Below are 11,522 nucleotides of genomic sequence, written 5' to 3'. Positions count from 1 at the left end.
CTGTCAGCTCCAAGGTTAGCCCCTGTGGGTGTTGGAGAAAGTAATCTAGAGGACATGACCCCTGGTTGAACCTCAAGCTGGACCTGCACAGTCAGAGGTGCTCACGCCCACCCCTGTCCTTAAGAAGTACACTCTGCCTACAGTCCTCAGAGTTGGAGCTCTTCCAAAGACTCGGCCTTGAGAAGGTAAGGTGTTATTGCTATATCTAGATGGTATTTGTGACTGAACCCACTTAAGGCCTCTGTAGGCTTTTAAAACGTGGCAGGCAGGTGTGGAGGTCTACTCATCTTGCCTCCATCTACAAAAGTCACATATATAAGTCCCCTTTCTTACGAAACCAGCCACCTACCAATCTGGAATAGCCTGACTCTTTCTTTGGTCTCTTCTTGCCCTGCACGTATGGGGGTGAGTTTGCAAACCAACAAAGGACATTAAGTAACCCACAATCTGGGTCAGGCATGCATAGGACTGGGCACTGGGAGGTGTGTCCCACATCTTGTCAACAACAGAGCAGCCCTAGACTGGGAGACAAGAGGAAGGTGGTGGCTACCAGGTTGTACCTGTATCTGGCTGATCAGAGTCTGCAGTCCAGAGATTTAAAGATAGAAGAGGTGTCTAACCCACCGTCTATTTAAAATTGTAAATATCTCACTCTGGAATTTGTCACTCTCACCTGCTTATTTGTCTTCATTTCACTTATCACCATCCAAAATACAATATCATTTTACTTCTTTAGTTCATTCTGTCTCTTGCATTAGGAAGTAAATGACCTGATGGACAGAGTTTTCTTTTGTAAACTGCTGTGTCTCAATAATTAGAATGTCTGGCATAACCTAAGTCTGTAAAAATTATTTTTTACCTTTTGGCTTGATAAAATCTCAAATGTATAGAAAATCTACCTCAAAAAAGTCAGAGAACTTCCATATATGCTTTAACCAAATTCATTATTAACATTTTACACTTGTGCCCATGCACACTCTCTCTCACACACACACATATTCTGAACCATTTGAATATAATATGTAAGCATCATGCTCCTTTGCTTTCAAATATTTAAACATGTGCCTTCCAAGAATAAGGACATAATCACAGCACAATGATCAAAATAATAAATTTAACAAGCTGATGAATATACATTTCATATTCAAATCTTCAAATCTTATCAATGATCCCAATAATGTCTTTTATGGCAAAATTTTTTCCTAACAGGAGATTCAGTCCATCATCACAGATTATGCTTAGTAGATATGTCTCCTTAGACTTTTTAACTCAGAATAGTCACTTGGCCTTCTTTTGCCTTTTGTAACAGTGACATTTTTGAAGACTATAGGCTTGTTATTTTGCAGAAAGATTCCTCAATTTCAATTTGTTTGATGCCTTGTCATTAGATTTCTGATGATAAAGAATGTATGAATACATTATTATCAAACATGGTGGTTTTCAAAGCATCTTATCTATTCCCACCCATTTGATATTTCAACTAAATGGGATAATTGGGGATTCAGTTGCTGTGACTTCTCACATTCCTACCTTACCTTCTCACAAAGAAAAACCAGATAGAAGTTTTGGAATTGAATGTGCAATAATGGAAATAAAACAATTCACTCTAAAGAGGCTCAAAAGAAGTTTGGACCAGATGGAAGAAACAGAAAACTTGAAGATAGATCAATCAAGAATATCAAGTCTGAGAAAAAGAAAAAAAGAATGAAGAAAATGGAATCTATATACAACTTCAGAGACCTGTAGAACACCATCAAGCCTACCAACAGACTATAATGACAATCACAGAAAAGGAACAAAAAGAAGAAAGAATATTTGAAGAACTAATGACCCCAAACTTCCCAAATGTGAAGCAAAACATTAATCTACACATCCAAGAAATTGTTATCCAAGAAGTAGGGTAAATTCAAAGAGATCCACATCTAGACACAATATAAACTGTCGAAAATACAAAGACTCGAAAGCAGCAAGAGAGAAGTAACTCATCACATACAAGCGATCTTCAACAAGATAAACAGCAGAATTTCATTAGAACCACGGAGGCCAGAAGGTAATGGGATGATGTACTCAAAGTTGATGAGTGAGAAAACCATCAACCAAGGATTCTATAACCAGAAAATTAGTTTTCAAAAATAAAGGAGAAATCAGGTCATTACTCGATAAACAAAAACAAAGGGATTTTGTTATTAGCATACCTGAAATACAAGACATTCTAAAGGAAGGCTGAAATGGAAGGACACAAGATAGTAACTTATATTCACATAAATAAAGAGCATCAATAAAAATCACTAAAGGTATGGAACATACAAATAGCATAACTGTATATTTTGTTTATAACTTTTTCCTCCCACCTGATCTAAGAGGCAACTATAAACACCAATAATCCTGGGGTGGGAATGTAAAATATAAAGATATAATTGGTATGAAAATAATAACACAAAGGAGGGGGAAGGAAGAGAGATACATAAGAGTAAAGGTTTGATATACTACTGAAATTAATTTGGTATTAATTTGAACCTAGTTTGTTATAAACTAAAAGTTTAATTAAAATCCACTGGTCAAGCATTAAGAAAGTAACTCAGAAAAGATAATAAATGACAATTTAAGTAGAATTTAAATTCTACTCTAGAAAATTTCTTTAAAAAGAAGACAGTAACAGAGGAATAGAGGAACACAAAAGGCAAAAGACATAGAGAAAGCAAATAGTGAAATGACAGATGCAAATCTTACCTTACCAATAATTACATTAAACATAAATGGATTAAACATTCCAATTAAAAGGTGGCAAAGACTGGAAGGATGGATAAAAACACATGATCCACCTATACGGAGTCTACAAGCGACACAACTTTTAGATACAAAGATACTGGGGCACCTGGGTGGCTCAGTGGGTTAAGCCTCTGCCTTCAGCTCAGGTCATGATCTCAGCGTCCTGGGATCGAGCCCCGCATCGGGCTCTCTGCTCAGCAGGGAGCTTGCTTCCTCCTCTCTCTCTCTGCCTGCCTCTCTGCCTACTTGTGATCTCTCTCTCTGTGTCAAATAAATAAATAAAAAGTAAACATTTTAGATACAAAGATACTGATAGCTTTCAAGTAAAAGAATGGAAAAGCATACCATAAAAATAGTAACCAAAAGAAAGCTGTAGTGATTATACTAAAATCTGGAAAAATAGATTTTAAGTAAAAAATCACTACTTGCTGCAAAGAGGACATTTTATGATGATAAAAGTGTCAGTCCATTAAGAAAATATAATAGTTATGAAAGCACTGCACTGAATAATGGAGCCCTAAAATACATGAAGCAAAAACTGTCAGAAATCAGAGGAGAAACAGACAACTCAGCAATGATAGTTGGAGACTTCAGTACTCCATTTTTTTTTTAAGATTTTATTTATTTATTTGTCAGAGAGAGAGAGAGCGAGCGAGCACAGGCAGGCAAAGGCAGAGGGAGAAGCAGGCTCCCTGCTGAGCAAGGAGCCTGATGTGGGACTCGATCCCAGGATGTTGGGATCATGACCTGAGCCGAAGGCAGCTGCTTAACCAACTGAGCCACCCAGGAGTCCCAGTACTCCATTTTTAATAGTGACAACCAGGGATGCCTGGGTGGCTCAGATGGTTAAGTGTCTGCCTTTGGCTTTCTCTGGTCCTGGGATTGCGTCCCGTATCAGGCACCCTGCTTAGTGGAGAATCTGGTTCTCCCTCTGACTCTCCTCCTGCTTGTGCTCCTTCTCTTTCTTCTCAAATGAATAAATTTTTTAAAAATCTTTAAAAAATGGTGACAACTAGACAGAAGATGAACAGGAAGTAGAAAACTTAATACTTTTATATAAATATTTAAATATATATATATATCCACATATATATATATATCTCCTTTTTAAAAAGATTTTATTTATTTGAAAGAGAGAAAGAGTGAGCAGAAATGGGAGGCAGAGAGAGAAGCAGACTCCCTGCTCAGCAGGGAGCCTGACGCAGGCCTCAATCCCAGAACCCTGAGATCATTATTGGAGCCAAAGGCAGATGCTTAACCAACTGAGCCACCCGGGTGCCCCTATATAAAGAACTTTTACAACTACAATTTTTTAAAAAAAATTTTAGAAGACAATTAAAAATGGGCAAAATAAAAAAAAATGGGCAGAATACTTGGATACACATCTATCCTGTAGCCAAAAAGCACAGGAAAAGATGCTTAAAATCCTTAGCCATTTGGGAAATACACATTAAAGCCATAATCAAAACAACAAAAATAACAAATGTTGGCAAGGCTGAGGAGAAACTGAAACCTTTGTGTACTGCTGGTGGAAATGAGAAATGATGCAGCTGCTTTGGAAAACATTTTGACAGTTCCTCAAAAAGCAAAACACAGATTTATTATATGACCCAGAAGTTCTACTCAGAGATATATACCCAAGAGGGTTGAGAACAAGCGTTCAGATCCAAATTTGTCTGTGAATGTTCATAGCGGCATAATTCAGAATAGCCTAAAAGTCAAAACTGCGCAATGTCCATCAAATGACGAATCAATAATCCAAATGCGGCCTCTCCATAAAATGAAATATGATCCAGCCACAAAAAGGAATGAAGTAATGATACGTGATACACGCTACAACACAGATAAACCTAAACCATTATGCTAATTGAAAGAAGCGAAATGTAAAAGGCCACCTATTATATGATTCCATTTATCTGAAATACACAGGTTAAGCAAATCCAAACAGACAAAAAATAAGTAGTTGCAAGGGGTTGGGGGCAAGGGAATGAAGAGTGACTTCTAATTGAATGTGGTTTCTTTTTTAAGTTGATGAAAATGTTCTGGAATTAGCAGCAGTGATGACATAGCCCTATGAATATACTAAAAAAAACTCTAATCACTTTAAAAGGGGGGATTATATTTTTTGTCAATTATGGCTCAATAGGAAAATTAAAAAGAAAAATTCAAAATGAGATTAGCTATCTGAAGATATTAATAACTTGCCCAAAGCACTACTATGAAATTTAAACTATGTCCTAATCCTCAATTTGATTAAATAGAATGAATCCAACGTTAACTAACTTAACACCAAATAGAAAACAAGTCCTCAAATGTAAAGGTAGACGTCTAGGGACGCCTGGGTGGGCTCAGTCCTTTAAGCATTTGACTCTTGATCTCAGCTCAGGACTTGATCTCAGGGTTGTGAGTTTAAGCTCTGCATTGGGCTCCACGCTGGGAGGCTACTTAAAAAAATATATATATCTATACACACACACACACACACACACACACACACACACATTAATTCTTGGGGGAAAAAAAGAATCAAATGGCAAGAAGTTGTGCTTATTCAACCTCCCCCATCAAGGGGAAATGCTACACCTAAAGGATATTTCCACAAGAAAAATCTATACCCCACATAGTCTTATGGAGATGATTTTCCAAATCCTATCATGGCCTGGATGAGCTATCATTAAAAGCCCTTCAACACCCTTTACTCAGGTTCTATTCTCTCCAAACAATTTTCTCATCACTGTTAGGCTCCTCAGGCAAATTCTTACCAAAAGAAAAAAAAGAACACTTTGAACGAAAGACAAAAGAATTTGAACTATTAAAAATTTAATCTTTTCATTTCAAATTCATGCCGAACACCAAAACGAACACGGTGATTTTTCAGTAAGCCAACCCTGATACAACGGTGTACAAGAGTTAGGCAGCAAAGACTAGCAGAATGTCTAGAGTCAGACCAAACCCAGCAGTCCACACTGGGAAGTCTGCTGGCCATGAGGGGCAGCACTTCTTAAAGAGGGGGACAGTAATCTGCAGCTGTGCACGAACAGCGACCTCTGGTTTACCCACAACACCTCTATTTTTTTCCATTTGTCCTCCCTTCAAATTTGGCAAAGTCTCTTGGAAATGCCATCTTATCCCAGCTGTGTGAGGCTGGGTCTTGTTTTTACCAGGTGTGGGATGCTCGTGGAGAAAGTTCCTGTGGCCCCGGTGCCAAGAATGGTCATCACAGCAGAGGACCACAAGGAAAAAGTGAAATGCCCATGTTTCACGGGAAGTTGTTTGGTCCTGCTGCCTATCACACCCAACTCCATAAGCCTTTCCCTCTGGTACGTCCCAAGCCAAGATCTTAAGGGTTTTGGGACTTGATTTACAAGCAGAGATGATCCCCTTACAGTCTCTATAAGAAACTCTGAGGGGCATCTGGATGGCTCAGTTGGTTAAGCATCTGAATATTTTTTTTTAAAGATTTTATTTATTTATTTGACAGACAGAGATTACAAGTAGGCAGAAAAGGCAGACAGAGAGAGAAAGGAGGAAGCAGGCTCCCTGCAGAGCAGAGAGCCCAATGTGGGACTCGATCCCAGGACTCTGAGACCATGACCTGAGCCGCAGGCAGAGGCTTAACCCACTGAACCACCCAGGCGCCCAAGTATCTGAATCTTGATTTTAGCTCAGGTCATGATCTCAGGGTTCTGGGATTGAACCCCAAGTCAGGCTCCACATTCAGCAGGGAGTCTGCTTGCCTCGTTCCCTATGCCCCTCTCTAAAATAAATAAATTCATCCTAAAAGGAAAAAAGAAAAGAAAAAAAGAAACTCTGAGACTTGAAAGTGTCAGGCTGGAAACAGGTTGGCACAGGAGTCTGAGCGGTAGGTACCCTAGTCAAGACACCAGGCCAAACCGAGGGCGAGGTCCTAAGAGGCTAAGATGTGGGCTAAGGGGGTCACAGTAATGAAGGGGCAGAATAATGTGGCAAAGACTAGTGCACATTCATCAGACCCATATCCTGAGGTAGTACACAGCCGCGTGGCAGTTTCCAGCCCACTGCAGTGACGCATGGTCACGCAACTGTTCTGCTCAAAGTGGGCAGAAATGATGTCCACCATTTCCAGTTCTGGCCCATGTAAACCTCCTACAGGCAATTCCCTATGCTACTTTCCTTCCTGGGGCAGCTCTGGAAGCTGAGTGCGCAAGATCAGATGGACAGAGTGAGCCTGGGCCCCTGCCTCTCCGCAGGAGAACATGGCCACCCAGTAGGAAGCCCCAACTGGGCTTTGCCTTCATGAGAAAGAAAACTTCACTATGTTAAGTGACTGAGATGTGGGGGTTCCTCAACAGCAGCTCACTTACCTTTACAGTCACTTTTATAAATACCAGGGAAATGAAAGTTGCCCAGAGAAGCTGGACAAGAGAGCAACAGTAGGCAAGAGAGCATACTAGAACACGGCTGGCCATGGCCTCCCAGCTGAATCCTCTACCCGGCGTCCTCCTCCAGCTTCCATCCATCCCTCAACTTCCAGTCATAGCCAGCTTTCTTGGAAGAGCTGTCTACATGCGTTTTCCCCATGTCCTCGCCTCTCGCTCCTCCCACAATTTTGTACCATGTAGATCTTGTCTCCCACTCTGCCAAAGCTGCACTGTGACCTCCTCACTGTCACAGTCAACCCAACACGAGTCAGTCCTTATGGAGCCGCGTTCAGTAAACAACAACATGCAGACCTCCAGAAGTGTTTGTGTTTCCGCCTCTAAAACTCAATATTGCTAAGCTTCCCTTTCCCACTGGGCAGGGAAGACGTCCGATCGAAGCCACCCATAGCTTCCTACTGGGTGGCCATGTTCTCCTGCAGAGAGGCAGGGGCCCAGGCTCACTCTGTCCATGACGTTCCCAGGTCTTGGGTCACTCAAGAGTCAAGAGGGGTTTAGATAGCCCAGAACGCTGGGGATGAGGTATTTGGTTCATAAGAGCCAAGTCTACTTCCCTTGGGGACAAGTGTCACCCCTCCTTCTAGTCACAGCTGGGCACAGCAGGTGCTGTCTAGACTGAACACTGGGTGTTCTTAGGTCCACATTGTACCTGGCACCTGCCCTGGGGGTCCTAAGCAGGAAGGCCTTGAACCCCACTGCTCTCAGAGTCCTTGGGCCTGGGTTCGTTCCCCTACCCTTTAGGACACTTCGGCTGACTGACGCACCCCAATCACCCTCAATTTTGCAATCTTCTTGGAGCCCCTCTTTGCTCTCAAACAGATAAACTTCTCAGTCCTTAGAGGGGCTAAGGAATGCTTGATTTCCAAACTCAACATCCCCGCTTGGTCAATCGAAAGGCAAAGATATCTCCCACCGACACACACTCATGAGTCAAAGCCTCAGGACGTGATGCTGTGGCACCTACCTGCCTGACTCTCTGAGGTATAGGACAATTCTCCTTCCTCAAAAGTCTCTGCACATTCTGAGTTTCCCTTCTTTCTCTGTGGTTATTCTTTCTTGGTCCTCTTTGCTCTGCCAATTTATTCTCATTCTTATTCTTAAAAGTACCATGAGGGGCACCTGGGTGTCTCAGTCAGTCGGGTCCAGTTCTCGGTCTTGGCTTAAGTCCTGGGATCGAGTCCTGTATTGGGCTCCATGCCCAGCAAAGACAAGGAGTCTACTTGTCTTTCTTTGTCTGCCTCTCCCCCCCCCCACTTTTCTCTCTCTCCCTCAAATCAATCAAACAATCTTTAAAAAAAAAAAAATACCTGGAAAGATTATATACTGTTCCTGTACATTCGTAAGTTGATATTTTTAAAGTGTTATCCTAAGTCCAAATAGTTACGAAGAATGAATTTTCCAGTATACTGTAAATCTCATTATCTGAAAATGAAACTGTGATATCATTCTTTTTTTAAAAGATTTTATTTATTTATCTGTCAGAGAAAGAGACAGAGGCAGCACAAGCAGGGGGAGGGGGAGCGGTGGTGGCAGGCAGAGGAAGAAGCAGGCTCCCTGCTGAGCAAGGAGCCTGATGCAGGACTCGATCCAAGGACGCTGGGATCATGACCTGAGCTGAAGGCAGACACTTAACCAACTGAGCCTTCCAGGCATCCCATGTTACATCATTCTTATAAATAAATCTAATGGAATCTATGAAACATGGTGTTTGTTTATCATTCACTATCATTCATATTTTAAACCATTGAACCAACCTCTATTTTAACCTTTGGCATTTTATAAGGCTTCTTTTCCCCTTTGATATTGTATTTTCCTTCCCACAGAATTTAATCTTAATATATTTTATATTTTACAGCTCTGGGGAAAAAGTATGAATTAAAATCTGCTATGCTTCCCATAGCCACAAGCCTTTAAATGTTAAAAATTTCTTCTGTGTTGAGTTGCCATTACATTGATTACTGGTACATAATTGAGCAAAACCACATAAATACCATAAATTTGATAAATAAAAACTAAACAGAACAGACAACCTTTTCTTCAGCTTTAATGAGATCATTAAATAAATTAGTTACATCCAAGGAGATACATCTAAAAAAACTTCACCTACTTTAGGTGGACATCCTGATAAATGTGGACAATTGTGTTCACTTCCATAACCAACACCACAGTCAAAATCAAGATATAAAACTTTACTCTAAAACCTCCCTCTTGGGGATCCTGGGTGGCTCAGTGGGCTAAAGCCTCTGCCTTCTGCTCAGGTCATGATTCCAGGGTCCTGGAATGGAGCCCCACATCAGGCTCCCTGCTCAGCAGGGAGCCTGCTTCCCCGCCCCGCCCCCCCCCCCCGCCTCTCTGCCTACTGTGATCTCTGTCAAATAAATAAATAAAATCTTTTTAAAAAGTAAATAAAACCTCCCTCTTGCCTCTTTGTAGACAATCCTCAACTCTTATTCCTGACTCTAGGCAACCACTCACTGATCTGCCTTCTAGAAGTCACTACAGTTTTGCCCTAAACAAATGTTTATTGGAAATTGCTGTGGTCTGGATATTGGTGTCTCCCCCAAATTCGCATGTTAAAATCCTAATCCCCCATGTGATGGTATTAGGAGGTAGGAGCCTTTCGGGGTGATTAGGTGGGGGGAATTAGTAGTTTTATAAAGAGACACCACAGAGCTCCCTTGCCCCTTCCCCCAGGTGAAGACCCAGGGAAAAGATGTCATGTATGAACCAGGAAGAAGGTTCTTACCATACTAGAGTCTGCCAGCATCTTGATCTTGGACTTCCCAATGCCCCTTGGGAAATAAATCCCCGTTGTTTATAAGCCACCCAGTGTGTTTTTGTTTGTTTGTTTGTTTGTTTTGTTTTGTTTTTTTTGTTCCAACAGCCTGAACTAAGACAGAAATGTACCTCTTAATTTCTGGGATTGGAAAGATATATATATTCCCCCCGCCAAGTTTAGTCATCTGCTAGTATTACTGGTCTCTAGAATAAGACAAGCTTCACCAGCTGGACTCCCTTAAAACACCGGAATACACGTACTCCATCGGAAGTCTTCACAAGGAGTGCTCTATCCTGGTTAAAGACCTCTACCTCAAACAGCTGGTATTAGTTAGGGTTCAGTTCCTGGTCATCCTCACCTCTTTTGGTTCTATACATTCTCCTCCTTCTGGGACCTAATCTGCATCTCTGACTTACCCAGCTTAGACCCCTGGCCCAACTCTAAGAACCATGTATCCAGAGATGTCTGGGGGGCTCAGTCGGTTAAGAGTCCACTTTCGGCTCAGGTCATGATCCCAGGATCTTCGGATGGAGTCCTGCTCAGCCGGGACCCTGCTTCTCCCTCTCCCTCTGTTCACATACTCTATCTCTCTGACAAATAATTAAATTTTTTTCAAAAATCTTAAAAAAAAAAAAAAGCCATGTATCCAACTGGTTCTTTTCACTTTCTACTCTCCTGACTTAGGCTTGACATGCTTTCTCATATATACAAACTTATCCTGTCCTAGATTTAGGGAAAAAATAGTCAACTCCCATACACTGAATTGGAAACAAAGTCGTTAGCATTTTTCTGTCACTTACTGTTCACAAGTACTTTCATCTCTATACACGTGTTTACAGTATAAAGTGTATAAGGTATGTATGTGGTCTTTACAGTAAATGCTTATGTTTTACAGATGAGGACGCTAGAACTATTGACAGGGAGTGAAAAGTCAATTATATTCAGAAAAACATGCCAGAAATAGGATTTATTTTCTGCCTTGACTAAGTCAGAGAGGAGTTACTTAAAAAATCTGAAAAATCAACACTAGCCTGCTCAAGGTAGGAGCCAAACTCCTCTTCAAGCAAAGGATATTTTCCACCTAGTTTTAATAAAAGGTAGAATAGATTTACAATTGACATAAAGGTACAGATCTCATCTCCTTATGGAAATATGAGAAAATTAAAATTTGTTGACTAGGAAATAAATTCATTAACCTACAGTACCTAAGACCCAAAATGATTTGATGAACCACTACTGTGGGTTTAAGGATTGTTCGTTCAGCCAGAAACAGGAGGTGAATGTGTCACTTCCTTGGCTGCCTTCCAATAATTTAATTCCACACAAAAGAAGTGCTTTGTCCATTCTCTTATGGGTTGTGTTTTTGACATAGTCCTTCACTGAATGTACGTTTCCTCTCCTGAGTGAGGTGTTTGTGTGTTGTGGGGAGAAAAAACACAAGGTCTCACTCTCTGGAACAAGTGTTATTGATAATGAACCCCAGGCCAAGAGGGCACCTGGGGAGTCTTGGTTCTCAAAAAACCCAAAACACACACATTTTATATTTTCTTAAGATG

Source organism: Mustela putorius, unplaced genomic scaffold, assembly GCF_011764305.1.
Source record: "Mustela putorius furo isolate JIRA1106 unplaced genomic scaffold, ASM1176430v1.1 tig00001130_pilon_pilon_pilon, whole genome shotgun sequence".
Lineage (NCBI taxonomy): Eukaryota > Metazoa > Chordata > Mammalia > Carnivora > Mustelidae > Mustela > Mustela putorius.
The sequence above is the reverse complement of the archived record's forward strand: the minus strand, read 5'-3'. Positions refer to the sequence as shown.